This window comes from Elephas maximus, chromosome 1 (genome assembly GCF_024166365.1).
Source record: "Elephas maximus indicus isolate mEleMax1 chromosome 1, mEleMax1 primary haplotype, whole genome shotgun sequence".
In the NCBI taxonomy this organism is placed as follows: Eukaryota; Metazoa; Chordata; class Mammalia; order Proboscidea; family Elephantidae; genus Elephas; species Elephas maximus.
Window position 1 is genome coordinate 34,513,568 of NC_064819.1, and position 16,898 is coordinate 34,530,465.

Below are 16,898 nucleotides of genomic sequence, written 5' to 3' on the forward strand. Positions count from 1 at the left end.
CAGCAACTGGTTTTGGAGCCTGAAGTGCAGTGTCCCAGCCGGGGAACTTTGGCGCTGGGCTTTGGACTGGGAGCGGAGGAACTGACCACGGCTTCTGAGACAACACAAGCACAAGAAGCGGGCCTGACCCTTGGGGACAATCTTGACCCAGCCAATGCACAGGCTACACAGCCCTTGGGAATCTCAGATAAAACAGTCATCACCAAACAACATAAGTAACTGTGTCTATATTCCTGGGTGCTACTCTCTCCTATCTATCTGGTCCCTCCCCTCCCCTTCCCAGGCGGCTTCATTAACATTGGAATTCCCTGGGCCAGAGAGTAAAGTGCTCTGTGGTTTTATTTTTTTTGTTTTTTCCTAACCCATTCTCCTGGCCTGAGAGAAGCAGCTACAAAAAACCCAGGGACCAAAAATCCTTCCCTGACTTCCCGAAATTGGACTAAAAATACAGAACCAGCTCCAGCCAAGCATATGAGATCCACAGTCTTGGGCTTTCATCCCTATAGGGAACAAGGTGGCTATTATAATGCAAAGGCAATTCTGATAGTGATCTGACTGTAATTGTTTTAGGGGATTACTGGAAAGACAAGTTTCCCAGGTCTGATATCTCTACCTATTAAACAGAGCCCTCACTGACCCACAATGGGGAACTGAGGGCTGAAGCTGAACCCAAACCACCTAGACTCCTGCCATGCGGCTCTGAGGATAGTGACACCTACCAATCTGTAGAGGTACATGCATTGGGTGCCTAAGGTACAGCTGCAGAGCCCACCCACCTAAGTGCTTTAGGAATAGAGACACACCTACCTCACTGGCACTTGGGGGAAGCCTGTCAGCATCCTGCCCCCCCGCCCCACAGTGTGACTCCCTGCTGCTACCAGAATCTGGTGCACACAACTATCACCACTACTTCTCTACAAACTTGGTAACCCAAAATCAGATTCTACTCAAGAATAGTGAATGGACTCTTAGGCTTATATATCTGGTAACAGCCCAAACCACCTGGTAATAGGACATGAGTGATTCAAAGCCTACAACAATCAAGACAGTGCAATCTAGTAGCCCATCTACGTATATTGAAAGAAAACAAAACAAGATAAGACTCAGTGAGCAGATATAAATCATTACAATATCTTATAGATGGCTCGGAGACAGCAGTCAATATCAAACCACATAAAGAAGCAGAACATGATTGCTTCTACAACTCCCCAAATTAAAGAATCAAAATCTTTCCCAAACGAAGATACAATCCTGGAATTGCCAGATGGAGAATATAAAAAACTAATTTATAGAATGCTTCAAGACATTAGGGGTGACCTCAAAAATGAAATAAGGCAATCTACAGAAAAAGCCAAGGAACACACTGAAAAAGCAGTTGAAGAAATCAAAAAGATTATTCAGGAACTTAGTGGAAAAATGAATAAGCTGCAAGAATCCAGAGAGACAGCATTCAGAAATCCAAAAGATTAACAGCAAAATTACAGAATTAAAAAAAAGACAACTCAATAGGAAGTCAGAGGAGCAGACTCGAGCAATTGGAATGCAGAGTGGGGGAGTTGGAGGATAAGGCAATTGACACCAATATAGTTGAAGAAAAATCAGATAAAAGAATTTTAAAAAATGAAGAAACCCTAAGAATCATGTGGGACTCTATCAAGAAGAATAACTTGTGTGTAATTCGGGTTCCAGAGCAGGGAGGGATAACAGAAACTACAGAGAGAATAGTTGAAGATCTGTTGGCAGAAAACTTCCCTGGCATCATGAAAGACGAAAGAATATCTCTCCAAGATGCTTATCGAACCCCATATAAGACTGATCCAAAAAGAAAATCACCAAGACATATTATCATCAAACTTGCCAAAACCAAAGATAAAGAGAAAATTTTAAAAGCAGCCAGGGATAAAAGAAAGGTCTCCTACAATGGAGAATCGATAAGAATAAGTTCAGACTACTCAGCAGAAACCATGCAGTCAAGAAGGCAATGGGATGACATATACAGAGCACTGAAGGAGAAAAACTGCCAGCCAAGGATCATATATCCAGCAAAACTCTCTCTGAAATATGAAGGCGAAATTAAAACATTTACAGATAAACACAAACTTAGAGAATTTGCAAAAACCAAACCAAAGCTACAAGAAATACTAAAGGAAATTGGTCAGAAAATCAATAACATCAGATAACAACACAACACAAAGACACAGAACAGAACATCCTGATATCAACTCAAATAAGGAAATCACAAAAACAAATCAAGATTAATTTTAAAAAGGAAAAAAATGCTCAAAACAGGGAATCATTGAAGTCATTATGTAAAAGATCACAATAATCAAAAAGAGGGACTGAATACAGGAGGCATAGAACTGCCATATGGAGAGGAAAACAAGGCGATATGGGATGATACAAGTTAGGTTTTTACTTAGAAAAATAGGGACAAATATTAAGGTAACCACAAAGAGGTCTAACAATTCCATAACTCAAAATAAAAACCAAGAAAAACATAACGACTCAGCAAACATAAATTTGACTACTACGAAAATGAAAAAAAAAAAAATGAGGAACACACAATTTAGAAGGAAAAATATCTCAGCACAAAAAAGTAAGTGGAAAAATGAAATTGTCAACAACACACACAAAAAGGCATCAAAATGACAGCACTAAACACATTCTTATCTATAATTACACTGAATGTAAATGGACTAAATGCACCAATAAAGAGACAGACAGTCTCAGACTGGATTAAAGAAACATGACCCGTCTATATGCTGCCTGCAAGAGACACACCTTAGACTTAGAGACACAAACAAACTAAAACTCAAAGGATGGAAAAAAAATATATCAAGCAAACAACAATCAAAAAAGAGCAGGAGTAGCAATACTAATTTCTGACAAAATAGGCTTCAAAGTTAAATCCACCACAAAGATAAAGAAGGACACTACAGAATGATTAAAGAGACAATTGGCCAGGAAGATATAACCATATTAAATATTTATGCACCCAATGACAGGGCTGCAAGATACATAAAACAAACTTTAACAGAACTGAAAAGTGAGATAGACACCTCCACAATTATAGCAGGAGACTTCAACACCCCACTTTCAGACAAGGATAGGACTTCCAGTAAGAAGCTCAATAGAGACACGGAAGACCTAATTACTACAATCAACCAACTTGACCTCATTGACTTATACAGAACTCTCCACCCAACTGCTGCAAAGTATACTTTTTTTTTCTAGCGCATATGGAACATTCTCTAGAATAGACCACATATTAGGTCATAAAACAAACCTTTGCAGAATCCAAAACATCGAAATATTACAAAGCATCTTCTCAGACCACAAGGCCATAAAAGTGGAAATCAGTAACAGAAAAATTAGGGAAAAGAAATCAAATACTTGGAAACTGAACAATACCCTCCTGAAAAAAGATTGGGTTATAGAAGACATTAAGGAGGGAATAAAGAAATTCATAGAATGCAACGAGAATGAAAACACTTCCTATCAAAACCTCTGGGACACAGCAAAAGCAGTGCCTAGAGGTCAATTTATATCGATAAATGCACACATACAAGAAGAAGAAAGAGCCAAAATCAGAGAACTGTCCCTATACCTTGAACAAATAGAAAGTGAGCAACAAAAGAAGTCATCAGGCACCAGAGGAAAACAAATAATAAAAATTAGAGCTGAACTAAATGAATTAAAGAACAGAAAAACAATTGAAAGAATTAACAAAGCCAAAAGCTGGTTCTTTGGAAAAATTAACAAAATTGATAAACCATTGGCCAGACTGACTAAAGAAATACAGGAAAGGAAACAAATAACCCGAATAAAAAACGAGATGGGCCGTATCACAACAGACCCAACTGAAATTAAAAGAATCATATCAGATTATTATGAAAAATTGTACTCTAACAAATTTGCAAACTTAGAAGAAATGGATGAATTCCTAGAAAAACACCACCTACCTAAACTAACACAATCAGAACAACTAAGTAGACCCATAACAAAAAAAGAGATTGAAAAGGTAATCAAAACACTCCCCCCACCGCCCAAAAAAAAACCCTGACTTGGGTGGCTTCACTGCAGAGTTCTACCAAACTTTCAGAGAAGAGTTAACACCACTACTACTAAAGGTATTTCAAAGCATAGAAAATGATGGAATACTACCTAACTCATTCTATGAAGCCACCATATCCCTGATACCAAAACCAGGTAAAGACACCACAAAATAAGAAAATTACAGTCCTATAATCCCTCATGAACATAGATGCAAAAATCCTCAACAAAATTCTAGCCAATAGAATTCAACAACGTATCAAAAAAAATAATCCACCACGATAAAGTGGGATTTATACCAAGTATGCAAGGTTGGTTTAATATTAGAAAATCTGTTAATGTAATCCACCATATAAATAAAACAAAAGACAAAAACCACATGATCTTATCAATTGATGAAGAAAAGGCATTTGGCAAAGTCCAACACCCATTCATGATAAAAACTCTCAGCAAAATAGGAATTGAAGGAAAATTCCTCAACATAATAAAGGGCATCTATACAAAGCCAAAAGCCAACATCACTCTAAATGGAGAGAGCCTGAAAGCATTTCCCTTGAGAACAGGAACCAGACAAGGCCGCCCTTTATCACCGTTCTTATTCAACATTTTGCTAGAGGTCCTAGCCAGAGCAATTAGGCAAGACAAAGAAATAAAGGGCATCCAGATTGGCAAGGAAGAAGTAAAATTATCTCTATTCGCAGATGAAATGATCTTATACACAGAAAACCCTAAGGGATCCTCCAGAAAACTACTGAAACTAATAGAAGAGTTTGGCAGAGTCTCAGGTTATAAGATAAACATAGAAAAAGAACATCGAAGAGGAAATCACCAAATCAATACCATTCACAGTAGCCCCCAAGAAGATAAAATACTTAGGAATAATTCTTACCAAAGATGTGAAAGACCTATACAAAGAAAACTACAAAGTACTAGTGCAAGAAACTAAAAGGGACCTACATAAGTGGAAAAACATACCTTGCTCATGGATAGGAAGTCTTAACATAGTAAAAATGTCTATTGTACCAAAAGCCATCTATACATACAATGCGCTTCCGATCCAAATTCCAATGCCATTTTTTAATGTGATGGAGAGACAAGTCACCAACTTCATATGGAAGGGAAAGAAGCCTCGGATGAGTAAAGCATTACTGAAAAAGAAGAAGAAAGTGGGGAGCCTCACTCTACCTGATTTTAGAACATATTATACAGCCATAGGAGTCAAAACAGCCTGGTACTGGTACAACAACAGGCACATAGACCAATGGAAGAGAATTGAGAACCCAGATATAAATCCATCCACGTATGTTTTTTTATGAGCAGCTGATATTTGACAAAGGCGCTGTGTCAGTTAATTGGGAAAAGATAGTCTTTTTAACAAATGGTGCTGGCATAACTGGATATCCATTTGCAAAAAAATGAAACAGGACCCATACCTCACACCATGCACAAAAACTAACTCCAATTGGATCAAAGACCTACACGTAAAGACTAAAACGATAAAGATCATGGAAGAAAAAATAGGGACAATATTAGGAGCCCTAATACAAGGCATAAACAGAATACAAAACATTACCAAAAATGACAAAGAGAAACCAGATAACTGGGAGCTCCTAAAAATCAAACTCCTATGCTCATCTAAAGACTTCACCAAAAGAGTAAAAAGACCACCTACAGATTGGGAAAAAATTTTCAGCTATGACATCTCCAACCAGTGCCTGATCACTAAAATCTATATGATTCTGTTAAAACTCAACTACAAAAAGACAAACAACCCAATCAAAAATTGGGCAAAGAATATGAAGACGCACTTCACTAAAGAAGATATTCAGGCAGCTAACAGATACGTTAGAAAATCCTTTCGATCATTAGCCATTAGAGAAATGCAAATTAAAACTACAATGAGATTCCATCTCACTCCAACAAGGCTGGCATTAATCCAAAAAACACAAAATAGTAAATGTTGGAGAGGCTGTGGAGAGATTGGAACTCTTATACACTGCTGGTGGGAATGTAAAATGGTGCAACCACTTTGGATATCTATCTAGCGTTTTCTTGAAAAGTTAGAAATAGAACTACCATACAACCCAGAAATCCCACTCCTTGGAATAAATATACCCTAGAGAAATAAGAGCCTTTACACGAACAGATATATGCACACTCATGTTTATTGCAGCACTGTTTACAGTAGCAAAAAGCTGGAAGCAACCAAGCTGTCCGTCAACAGATGAATGGTTAAATGAGTTATGGTATATTCACACAATGGAATACTATGCATCGATAAAGAACAGTGATGAATCTGTGAAACATTTCATAACATGGAGGAACCTGGAAGGCATTATGCTGAGTGAAATTAGATGCAAAAGGACAAATATTATATAAGACCACTATTATAAGATCTTGAGAAATAGTATAAACTGAGAAGAAAACATTCTTTTGTGGTTACGAGAGGGGAGAGGGAGGGAGGGAGGGAGGGAGAGGGTTGTTTTCTGATTAGTTAGTAGATAAGAACTACTTTAGGTGAAGGGGAAGACAACACTCAATACAGGGAAGGTTAGCTCAACTGGACTGGACCAAAAGGAAAGAAGTTTCCGGGGTAATCTGAATGCTTCGAAGGCCAGTGGAGCAAAGGTGGGGGTTTGGGGACTATGCGTACAGGGGACATCTAGGTCAATTGGCAAAATAAATTCTAATAAGAAAATATTCTGCTTTGCACTTTGAAATGTGGTGTCTGGGGTCTTAAATGCTAACAAGCGGCCATCTAAGATGCATCAGTTGGTCTTGACCCACCTGGATCAAAGGAGAATGAAGAACACCAAGGTCACACGATAACTATGAGCCCAAGAGACAGAAAGGACCACATGAACTAGAGACTTACATCATCCTGAGACCAGAAGAACTAGATGGTGCCCGGCCACAATTGATGACTGCCCTGACAGGGAGCACAACAGAGAACCCCTGAGGGAGCCAGAGAACAGTGGGATAAAAAAAAAAAAAAAAAATTTTTTTTTTTTTTGCAGACCCCAAATTCTCATAAAAAGACTAGACTTAATGGTCTGACTGAGACTAGAAGAATGCCGGCAGTCATGGTCCCCAAACCTTCTGTTGTCCTAGGACAGGAAGCATTCCCGAAGACAACTCATCAGACATGGAAGGGACTGGACAATGGGTTGGAGAGAGATGCTGATGAAGAGTGAGCTACTTGTATCAGGTGGACATTTGAGACTGTGTTGGCATCTCCTGTCTGGAGGGGAGATGGGAGGGTAGAGAGGGTTAGAAACTGGCAAAATGATCATGAAAGGAGAGACTGGAAGGAGGGAGTGGGCTGACTCATTAGGGGGTGAGTAAATGGGAGTATGTAGTAAGGTGTATATAAGCGTATAGGTGACAGACTGACTTGATTTGTAAACTTTCACTTAAAGCACAATAAAAACTAAAAAAAAAAAAAAAAAGAAAGCAAAAGGTCATTAAAAGGACAGGAAGGAAATAAAAGACCAAAATGTATGTCAGAAGAGAGTATGAAACTTACTCTTGAGCACAGAGTAGCTCAAGTGAAAGGAAGAAATGCTGAAGTAAAAGAGCTGAACAGAAGATTTGAAAGGGCAGCTAAAAAAGACAAAGTTAAGTATTATAATGAAATATACAAATACCTGGAGTTAGAAAACCAAAAGTGAAGAATACACTTGGCATTTCTCAAGCAAAAGAACAGAAGAAAAAAACTCAAGCCTTGAGTTGCAATATTTAAGGGTTCTATGGGCAAAATATTGAACGATCCAGGAAGCATCAAAAGAAAATGGAAGAAATACAGAGTCACTGTACCGAAAAGAATTGGTCGACATTCACTCATTTCAGGAGGTAGCATATGATCAACAGCCGATGGTAATAAAGGAAGAAGTCCAAGCATTGGCAGAAAAGAAGGCTCCATGAATTGACAGAATACCAATTGAGATGTTTCAGCAAATGGATGCAGTGCTGGAGGAAGTTACTCATCTATGCCAGGAAATTTGAAAGACAGCTACTTGGCTAACCAGCTGGAAGGGATCCATATTTTCCCATTCTGAAGAAAGGTGATCCAACAGAATGGAAGTTATTGGACAGTATCATTAATGTCACAGGCAAATAAAATTTTGCTGACGAGAATTCAAAAATAGCTGATGCAGTGTATGAACAGGGAATTGCCAGAAACTCAAGTTGGATTCAGAAGAAGATGTAGAAGGAGGGACATCATTGCTGATGTTAGATGGGTCTTGGCTGAAAGCAGAGAATACCAGAAAGATGTTTACCTGTGTTTTATTGAGTATGCAAAGGTATTCGACTGTGTGGATTTTAATAAATTATGGATAACATTGCAAAGAGTGGGAATTCCAGAGCACTTAGTTTTGCTCATGAGGAACCTGTACATGGGCCAAGAGGCAGAACAAGGGGATACTGCATGGTTTAAAATCAGGAAAGGTGTGCATCAAGGTTGTGTCCTTTTGCCAAATTTATTCAATCTGTGTGCTAAGCAAATAATCCGAGAAGCTGGAGTATATGAAAAAGAAAACGGAATCTCAGAATTGGAGGAGGACTCATTAACAACCTGTGATATGCAGATGACACAATCTTGCTTGCTGAAATTGAAGACTTGCTGAAAGTGAAAAACATTTCCTGATGAAGATCAAAGACCACAGCCTTCAGTATAGATTACACCTCAACAAAAAGAAAACAAAAATCCTCACAACTGGACCAATAAGCAGTATCATCATAAATGCAGAAAATATTCAAGTTGTCAAGGATTTCATTTTATTTGGACCCACAACCACCACCCATGGAAGCAGCAGTCAAGAAATCAAAGGAAGTGTTTCACTGGGCAAATCTGCAAAAGACCTCCTTAATGTGTTAAAAAGCAAAGATGTCACTTTGAGGACTAGGGTGCACCTGACCCAAGCCATGGTATTTTCAGTTGCCTCACAAGCATGGAAATCTGGGCAATGAATAAGGAAGACCGAAGTAGAAACTGATACCTTTGGTGTTGGCAAAGAATATTGAATATTCCATGGACTGCCAGAAGAATGAACAAGTCTGTCTTGGAAGAAGTACAGCTAGAGTGCTCCTTGGAAGCAAGGATGGCGGGACTTCATCTCATGTACTTTGCACATGTTATCAGGAGAGTCCGGTCCCTGCAGAAGGACATCATTCTTGGTACAGTAAAACTAGTCGCCATCTAGTCGATTCCACCCACAGCGACCCTATAGGACAGAGTAGACCTGCCCTTATAGGGTTTTCAAAGAGCAGCTGGTGGATTCAAACTGCTGACCTTTTTGGTTAACAGCCAAGCTCTTAACCACTATGCCACCAGATGGTAAAATAAAGAGTCAGCGAAAAAGTAGATGACCCTCAAAGAGATGGATTGCAACAATGGGCTCAAACATGGCAACGATTGTGAGGATGGCGCAGGACCGGACAATGTTTCGTTCTTTTGTATACAGGGTTGCTGTGAGTTGGAATCGACTCCACGACACCTAACAAGAACAACAACCTTAATTCCCCTTTGCCATGATACCTTACATATTCACAGGTTCTGCGGATTAGGTCATGGGCATCTTTGGGGCCCATTATTCTACTTATCTGACCAATACACCTAAATCGTTATGTAACCCCCCCCACCTAGATATAAATTCTGTTTTCTCATTGATATCTTTCTCCCAGGTACCTATCTTTGCATTCGAGAAAATAGATATGCATCTATAACCCACTATAACCGTATAATTTTTCTTTTTTTGTATTTCTTTGCAACTTGCCTTGATTTCACAATGTCTTAGAAAAGATATATTTGCATTTGTCCTTATTAATGTATTTTATTCTTTTAAACTGCTGCGTAATATTACATAGTGTGGCGATACCTTGGTTATGGTCCCTATTCCTCTATTTAGCCCTGTGGCACAGTGGCTAAAGCGTTCAGCTGCTAACCAAAAGGTTGACATTTGGAACTCACCAGCCACTCCAAGGGAGAAAGATGTGACATAAAAACCCTATGGGGCAGTTCTACTGTTTCCTATAGACTCGCTATGAATCAGAATCAACTCAGTGGCAATGAGTATTCTCCTTTTATTTTTTTTGATGGTGCACTTGGCTGCTAGCAAGAGGTTGGTGGTTCAAACTGTCACAGTGGATCTGCAGAAGAAAGGATCTAGCGATTGCTCCTGTAAAGACTGTTGTTGCTTTGTGCTGTTGAGTCTGTTCCACTCATAGCTACCCCATAGGACAGAGTAGAACTGCACCATAGATATCCTAGGCTCTAATCTTTTTTTTTTAATCTTTATAGGAGCAGATTGACAGGACTTTTATCCCACAGAACCACTGCTGGGTTCAAACCACTAACCTTTCTGTTAGCAGCAGAGAGCTTAACCAGGGCTCTTTCCCATAGAGATTACAGCCTAGGAAACCTATGGGGCAGTTCTGCTTTGTCACGTGGGATCACTATGAGTTAAAAATCAACTGGATGGTGTCCAATGACAATACCAACATTCCTTTTTAGAGAAAAAATTGACAAATTTTTCTCGGTCGCAATCTGAATGGAGCAACCTTGAACACATCTAGAGCATATGTGTGATTCTTTTGGTGACATACAGAGAACTACTTGGATATAAGGTATGCTTCCATAAGATTTTTTTTTTCCATAAAGATGGAAACCCTGGTGGCGTAGTGGTTAAGTGCTATGGCTGCAAACCAAAAGGTTTGCAGTTCGAATCCACCAGGTGCTCCTTGAAAACTCTATGGGTCAGTTCTACTCTGTCCTGTAGGGTCGCTATGAGTTGGAATCGACTTGACAGCAGTGGATTTGGTCTGGTTTGGTTTCCATAATGGTTACAGCCTTGGAAACTCTATGAGGCAGTTCTACTGTGTCCTATAGGGTTGCTATGAGTTTGACTATGTTCTGCTGCTGTTCATAAGATTTTCACTGGCCAGTTTTTTTAGAAGTGGATCGCCAGGTCCTTCTTCCTAGTCTGTTTTAGTCTGGATGCGCTGCTGAAACCTGTCCACCATGCATGACCTTCCTAGTATATGAAATACTGGTGGCATAGTTTCTAGTATCACAGGAACATGAAAGCCTCCACAATATGACAAACTAACAGATGAGAAGCAAATAATTCGAGAAGCTGGACTATATGAAGAATGTAGCATCAGGATTGCAAGAAGACTCATTAACAACCTGCAATATGCAGATAAGGCAATCTTGCTTACTGAAAGTGAAGGGGACTTGAAGCATTACTGATGAAGATCAAAGAGTACAGCCTTTGGTATAGATTACCCTTCAACATAAAGAAAACAAAAATCCTCACAACTGGACCAATAAGCAACACCGTGAGAAAGTATTGAAGCTGTCAAGGATATCATTTTACTTGGATCCACAATCAACACCCATGAAAACAGCAGTCAAGAAATCAAAGGACGTATGACATTGGGCAAATCTGCAAAAGGCCCCTTTAAAAGTGTTAAAAAGCTAAGATGTCACTTTGAGGTCTAAAGTGTGCCTGACCCAAGCCATGGTATTTTCAGTTGCCTCACATGCATGGAAAGCTGGGCAGTGAATAAGGAAGACAGAAGAAGCATTGATGCCTTCAAATTATGGTGTTGGCAAAGAATGTTGAATATACCATGGACTGCCAGAACAAACAAAGCTGTCTTGGAAGAAGTATAGCCAGAATGCTCTTTAGAAGGGAGGATGGTGAGACTTCATCTTGTGTACTTTGGACATGTTACCAGGAGGTACCAGTCCCTGGAGAAGGACATCATGCTTGGTGAAGTAGAGGGTCAGCAAAAAAGAGGAAGACTCGCAGGGAGATGGATTGACTCAGTGGCTGCAGCAATGGACTCAAATATAGCAATGATTGTGAGGATGAAGCAAGATGAGGCAGTGTTTCATTCTGTTGTACATGGGGTCGCTATGAGTTGGAACTGATGCAGCGACACCTAGCAACAACAATATGCATCATAATCCACTGATAGCACACAGCAACAACAGGGTGTGCTTGGATGTAGTGTGTGTGCCATATTTGAACATATCCTGACAAATTGTCCTCTTTAGTGATTCTACCAATTTATACTCCCAATCAGCACTGTATGATATTACTCATTTCACTAATCTTCAGCAATACTTAATACCAAAATTTTATTTTTTTGTCTATTTTGTAAGTTGTTTTGAAATGCATTTCTATTATTACCAGTGTGGTTGGGAATTTTTTTCTCTGATCTATTGCCATTTATATTTCCTTTTCTATGGACTGCTAATTTTGAGGGAAGGAGGACTCTTAGTTTTTTTTTTTCTCATTGATTTTAAATTCTTTATATATTCAGTGTACTAATTTTTATGCTATTATATAGATTGTGATTATTAATTGGTGCTATCTTCGAAGATACGAAGTTGTTGTATAACTTTAGGACTTTTCTTTTTGTATTGTATTGAAGAACATTCCTACCTGAACGTCATCAACATATTTACCTATGTTTTCTCAAAATTTTTTTATACTTGGGGGAAAATTATGAGATTGGGAAGTAACAACAGGATTTGAGGTGCCACCTTTATATTTTAAATTCCCTTATTTACTTACATGGTTCTGCTTCAGAATGCTCTATTGTGTTTCATTGCTCTATTTGTTCCTGCACCACTACTTTAGTGTTAGAACTTGTCTAGATATCTAAGTGGTGTATGTAGACATTCCCCTTATTTATATTAAAATTGATCATGGCTTTCCTAGTTCACTATAAGTAAAAAACCAGTTTGTCAAAAACTTGATGAAAACTCTTATAGGATTGCATCCTGGGAGTATTGACATCTTCCAATAAGAAAGCATCCTATCTATGAATATGTTATATTTTTACTTATCAAACTTTTACATATTTTAGCAAAGCTTTCTTGTTTTTTTTTCCATGAATGTCTTGCGTTTTCTTGTTAGATTTGTTCCTAAGTAACTTATGATTTCTGTTGTTCTTGTGAATAGGTTTGTTCTTTGATTCTTCTGTGTTTTCTAGGTTGACCATCATATTGTCTGCAAAAATGGACAGTTTTTTTTTCTTCATTTCCAGTCTTTTTCTCTCTTCTACTTCTTCATTTATTTGTTCACATCTCCCTTCTCCAGATCACATTGCATTAGTTTGCAATTTCTATGATAATGTTGAAGAGTAGAATGACAGTGTGATCCTGGTCTTATTCCTGGTTTTAATGGGAATGCCTTTAAAGTTTCACTGTAAAATGAATGTTTGCTGAAGTTTCTGATGGTTACTCTATATAAAGTTAAGAAACGTGCTTACCCTTTCTGATTTCTTAAAAGTTTTAAGATATGAATGGAGTATTTAACAGTATCAACTCTTTGTTTGGCATCTATTAAAATTGTTACATACTTTTTTCCTTGTTTGTTACCTAGGAACAAATCTAACAAGAAAATGCAAGACATTTATGGAAAAAAACAAGAAAGCTTTGCTAAAATATGATAAATTTTGAATGTTGAATTATTCTTGCATTTTGGGGATAAACCCTACTTGGTTTATATATATATATATATATATATATTTTTTTTTTACTGGATATTGTATTCAATTTGTTAACATTTGATTTCAGAATTTTGCATCTGTGTTCATGAGATTGGTCTTTCCTTATGCTGTCTTCATCTAATTGGAACAGAATTATGCTCAGAAGTGAGTTAGGGAGCATCTCATCTTTTTCCTATGCTTGAAAACAGTTTGCCTTTCCCTTGAGGTTTATTAGAGCTCACACTAACTAAGAATGCTATCTTTCTTTGGGGATCGATGAGCTGCTTTTATACTTATTAATCTGTTTTTCCGTGTCTGATGACTCGTCCTTTTGTTTCTGCCAATTTTACTTTTTTTTTTTTGTACAGAAAATGATGCTTTTCATATAGGTTATAAAACATATTAGTATAAGGTTAACTATAGTATTCTCATAAAACACCTTCCCTGTATCTGTAGCTGTATCCCCTTTATGATTCTTGATGCTTTTTACTTGTGTTCTTTCTAAATTTTCTTGGTCAATCTTAGCTGAAAAAAAACCCCACAATCTTAGCTAAGTTTTGTCTATTTAATTATTTCTTTTTTATTTTTAAGATTCAACTTTTTATTTCATTGTTGGTAGAATTGAGCAGAGGGAGAAATAGAACTTCCATGCAGGCTCAGCAAAGCCCTGGCCAACTGGATAGGGAGCTTTGAAAAGAGTGCTGCCCATCAGAGTTGTTCTCATTGGGTAAAACAGTCTTTATACCCCACCTCCCCCAGCCACCAGGTGCAGGCTACCCCAGCAAAGCATGACCTCTGACAAGGAGGCTCTTTGCAGACCTGAAGGAGCTGGTGGCTAGAGGCCGCCTGCTTGGCACACTTCCTTTCTTCACCTGGGCAAAAAGTCTTTCCTTGAAGGGGAGATCTGGCTGGTGCATCTTCATGTCTAATATTTGGTTTATTTTCTTCTTTTTTTATGCTTATTAAGTTGAGATCTTATGTCATTTGCTTTCAGTTTTTCTTTAGTAATTAACATATTTAGGCTTATAAATATCCCTGTGAAAATTATTTTGGCTGTGTCCCACAGATTTCAATATATAATGATGTAATTGTTGTTCATTCTACATAGGTCATAATTTTTAGATTTTCTCTTGAACTCAAGTTTATTTAGTAGTATGTTTTTAATTTTCAAATTATAGATTTAAAACAATTTATTATTACAGAAAATTTCAAACCTAAGTTTGCTAATATATTATAAATTTATAATGTAATCTGGGCACTAATGGATTAATGGATACATTCACCACTGTTTCTAGGTTTGTCACTCTTAATCTTTTCTGTGGAGAGAGGATATGTATATATATATAATATATACACACACATATATTACATGTCATTTATTACATTATTATATTGTTATATATTAATATGTATATTCTTCTGTATTTCTATATGTTCTGTTTTTCCTCTTCTTCCTCCTTTCAATTCAAATTCAAGACTACAGGGTTTGTATTTAATCTCTTCTCTTTTGTATTTGTCTAGTTTTTTCTGCCACATTGAGAATTCCAGTTCTCAAGAGTACCAAGAATGATCGAATCAGAATATCATGTAATTGCTGATTTGCTTCATCCCACATTACTACAGCAGACTTAAGAGTAGCAATACCAGCACCATCATTAATATGTGATTGCTGATTTTTTCTTTTTCTTTTTAAGTTTTGAGGGTAAGTAAAGTGAAATGAAATGAAGGAGCCCTTGTGGTGCAACGGTTAAGCACTTGGCTGCTAACCAAAAGGTTGGTGATTCGAACCCACCCAGTAGCTCTGTGGGAGAAAGACCTGGCAATCTGTTTCTATAGAGATTACAATCAAGAAAACCCTATGGGACAGTTCTGCTCTGTCACATGGGGTTGCTATGAGTCAGCATCAACTTGATGACACCCAACAACAACAAAGTGAAATGACTGTGTTTGGGTTACTTGGACTAGTTCCTCTGTGTGGATTTTTTAAAAATCATTTAATTTTAATAGGTAATACGTGCATAAGTATAAGAGACTATAGATTGAAAAATAAGTTCCTCCCTTGCCAATGTCTGCCAGCCACTCAGTTTCTCTCCTTGAAGTGAACTGCTAGTACCAGCTTTTCTTGATTCCTTCCAAAAATTGGCTTTCTTTTTATTATTAATTTCTAATATTGTTACATTATGGTCCCTGAGTTTGGCTTGTATTCTATATAGCTATAGCTACAGGTATAGATACATGTATAAAATATATAAGGCCCAGGAATGTCTCAACCAGCCTGTCAGGGAGCTCTGATAACTGAGGGATGTGGGATATAAAGACCCTTTTGGCCCAATGCATAGTAACACTGATGGGCACTGCTCTATAACTATATAAGGTCCATAGAAAAAAATGTATACGCATATATATATACATACATTTATTGTGTGTGTGCATTGCGTGATTTTGGGAGGGAGTGATCCACCTGTATTTAAAAATATTATATATTCTCTGTTGTATAAAAAATTAAATATATATTATTAGATCTAACTCTTTAATAATATTCAAGGTCTCTGTGTATCTTTAGTGATTTTTATCTCCTTGATTTGTTATTTTCTGAGAGAGATGGATTAAGATCTATCCCTAGGAGTCTCTTGATTTTTGCTTTGTATTTTTGAAAGTGACATCATGTACCTAAAGGTTTATTACTGTTACAGCTTTTTGATGACTTACAAATACAGCTCTCATCCCTTTTAATGCTCTTTTATTTTGAACTCTGCTTAATTTTGTAAGCTTGAGCTGGTATATATTTTTATCATCATTTCATTTTCAACCTGCCTGGGTTTTTCCTTTATATATTTTGATAAACCTTTTGTAAATAGCACATAGCTAGATTTTGTTAGCCAAAAAAAGTCTCTGTGTTTTATGTTTTTGACACATAGCAAGAGTTAACACATTCACATCTATTTTGATTATTCATATGTTTGGACTTATTAAAGTCATCTTATCTTTCGGTTAATTATTTTACCTTTTCTTGCCTTTTGTTAAATGAATGAATTCTATTAGAACTATTTTTTTCCTCTACTGGTTTAATATTTTTATATTAGCCCAATTTCAAGCACACATACTTGATTTTATATTTCTTATTAAAGTTTAGACTAAACAAATATGTATATCCTTCTTCTAAACTGCTTAATAACCTGAGCATGCTTTAATTTCTCTCTGCCCACCATCTTTTCCACTTATATAACTCCCAAGGTAGTATTGTCTAGGATGTAAGTTCCAAATTGCTATTTAAAATCTTAAATTATTTTTTCTACAGTCAGTAAGAAAAAAATTTAGACTGACAAAGAGTTTTTTTT

General features: G+C 37.3%; 1 long non-coding RNA gene across 1 annotated transcript in view; it reads left to right on the top strand.

Moving 5' to 3' along the window:
- Positions 1–7,186: 7,186 nt before the first annotated feature.
- Positions 7,187–16,898, top strand: part of LOC126074969 (uncharacterized) — a 29,357-nt gene continuing 19,645 nt past the window's right edge. The window contains exon 1 of the long non-coding RNA XR_007517088.1: positions 7,187–7,261. This is a non-coding gene — a long non-coding RNA (uncharacterized LOC126074969). The remainder of the gene's footprint in view (positions 7,262–16,898) is intronic.